Raw genomic sequence first — 3173 nt, 5'->3', positions numbered from 1 at the left:
TTATCATGGCACCATTTTGTGGCTACATTCAATTGATTTTGCATAATCTCAGTGGCGAGGTGAATGTTTTTGTTTGAAACAACTACAGCAGTATCGTAGCATTGAGCATGTCATTTGCGTATAGAATATAAAGTACTGGGCCAAGTTTCGAACCCTGTGGGACACCATAATCAATTGAAACCTCTTCACTTAAAGTGTTATTGATTTTGATGCGATACGATCTACAATCGAGATAGCTTTTAAACCATTTTAAAATATTACCTCGTATTCCATTTCTTTCTAATATTTGGACAAGTTTGGTGTGAGATAGAGTGTCAAATGCTTTGCTAAAATCAATAAATAATACCAGGCAGTGCATTTGTTTGCTTAAGCATTTATTGATAAAGTTTGCAAAGTTTCCTAAGAGTCCGTTGATATTTTTACCTTTTTGAAATCCAAATTGGTTTCTATTAATTATTTTATACCTTTCTAGGAAATGGTTTAATCTTTTTATTACAATTTCCTCAAGTATTTTCTCTAGAACAGGTAGGATTGAAATAGGTCTGTAATTATTATATTCGGATTTGACTCCACTCTTGTAAATTGGCCTTATAATGGAAGTTTTTAAAGATTTTGGAATAGTCGCATTTTCTAGACTGGAGTTTACAAGCTTTGTGATTATTGGTGTCAAAAAGTAAGCATTGTTTTTTATATCTTTAGGTCTTATTCCGTCAATCCCTGCTCCTTTTTTAACGTTTAGTTTACTTAAGATATTAAAGATTTCCTGTTCATTTGTGTTTTCCATGTATATAGAATTTTGAATTGCTGGTTCAAAATTGTTTATTGTTCGGATATTGCAGCTATGAATTAATTTTTGCACATTGTCCTTAAAATTTATAGCAAAATTGTTTATAATAGTGTTTAGATTATCATATTTGTAATTTTTTATTATTGTTTCATCAATATTGTTTTTCTTTTTACCAACTATTTCATTTATAAGTTGCCACGTACCACGCATATTATTTCGATTTTCTATAAATTTGTTTCAGTAGAATTTGTCTTTTTCATATTTTATTTCTTTGTTTAATAAATTTCGATATTTTTTATAGTTATTTTCATAATCCTTATTGTTTCGATTATTTAGCCATTTTTTGTAAAGTTTATCGCGTATATCACATTTTTTAATTAAATTTGAACTTATCCACTCATTTTGTTTTCAATGTTTTTTGGTTTCAACAGTTTTTTTAGATTTTTCATATATTTCGGCGAATTTTTCAGAAATTTTATTATTTGATTCCAGTTAGTCTCACTTATAAGTTTATTTATTTTAATATTGTTTAAACTGTAACCCTGATAATTGTTAGTTTCCGAACCCTGTATTTTTTCCATTTCTTTATACATACTACAAAAAAGAGAGTAGTGATCTGAAATCGTTGTTGTTATAATTGAAGCCTCTGCATTAGAGCTTGATTGTTGCTTTTTTATAAACATATGGTCAATGCACGTGCTAGTATTTTTGTTTACATCCTCACGTGTACTCTCATTTATCATGCATTGCAGGCCATTTGACATTATCGTGTTGAGATAATTTGTTGTTGTGATATTTACATTATTTATATCTATGTTCATATCTCCCACTACTAGAATATCATTTTTTTTGTATACTGCATTTATTGTTTGGTCAAGCTCTGTTATAAAAGAACGTACATTGAGTGATGGGGGACGGTAAATTGCAAGAAGGGAAAGCATATTGTTGTTTATGTTGACATCTATTTGAAGAGATTCAAATGAGTTGGTTGGTGTACTTATCGGTGTGTAGGTGAGAGATTCTCTAATATACACCGCGATACCTCCACCTCCCTTGTTGTTCCCTTTATCATCTTTTCGGTTTAGAAAAATAGAGTTGTAACCATTAATCCTATACAGGTCGTTCTCATCGTCAGAGATATTTGTTTCTACCAAAACTATTATTTTTATTTCATTTATTATTTGTTGTATAGTTGTAAAGAGCGAATATTCATATAAATTAATGACAACGGATAACTTAAGAAAGTTTTATTTATTTGATTAAAGTTATTAAGAGTTTGTTTTTGTGTGTTCATAATTTTATTTTTTTAAAAAAAAGAAAAGAAATTTGTGTTTTTGTGTAATATATTTGTGTTTTTTAATATTTGAAATTAAATTGCTGATGTAATTAGCTCAATGTCGGCAGCGTTGTTGATAATTATTTTTTACCCAAACAAATTTCCAATTACAACCTTTTGCTTTCACTTTGGCCATAGTAATCTGCGGTTAGTAGGGGTTAATTCGTCATTTATGTATATGTAATTTATGTTGTTGGTATTATTGTTGCTGTTGGTATCATCGCTTAGTACATTTGCATCAACTCGATGTGCGCGTATTTTACTCATCAACTCTTTCTTTTTGTTGATAGAAGAGAATTTTACAATTATTTTATTCTCCTTTTTTGGTATACGATAAGCAGTATCAATATCGTTCGGTTCAATACCGACAGTGAGAGAGTCAGCTATTTTTTTAACAACATCAGTTGCATTTATCTGTGTATTTTGAACATTGTTTATTTCAATATTTTTACCAATAGCCTCTTGTTCTAGTTTGTTGATGCGTTTGTCCATTTCGTTTATTAGTTTCTTGTTTTCATCGTTTTTATTATGAAGGTCGCTGACCTGTGTGGCTAAATTAGCAAGTGTACTTGTGATAGTTGTTAGTGCGTTTTGTATTTCTTCTTTTATTTGGAAGTGAGAGATATCAATATTTTGTGCAAATGTTTGCATTGTTGTTTTTATTTCTGTTATATCTGTTTCTACAGAGCAAAGATTATTGTTTAAAGCATTGATAGAAAGATAATCTTTAAATCGTTTTGCATTATCATCGCTTTCCTTTACATCATCGGCATCACGTTGTTGTTTATTATTGGTGGTATCATTAGTTTGCTGAAGGTTGATGTCAACCACGGTGGTAGCGGGGGTTGGTAACTTTATTTTTCGGCAAATATGACACTTCCAGTTGTTTTTTCTATCAGTATGCATACTATCATACGTAGTTTTGCTTACCGACGAACAGGGGGAAAAGTGGTAGTTTGAATTGCAGTTTAAGCACTTGACAAAGTTGCCCGAAGTTGGGAGAGATTTTTTACACTCGTTGCAGAGAGAACTCATTTTTATGTTTATTTT

The sequence above is a fragment of the Calliphora vicina genome, unplaced genomic scaffold (assembly GCF_958450345.1).
Source record: "Calliphora vicina unplaced genomic scaffold, idCalVici1.1 scaffold_31, whole genome shotgun sequence".
NCBI lineage: Eukaryota > Metazoa > Arthropoda > Insecta > Diptera > Calliphoridae > Calliphora > Calliphora vicina.
This window is presented reverse-complemented; position numbering follows the sequence as displayed.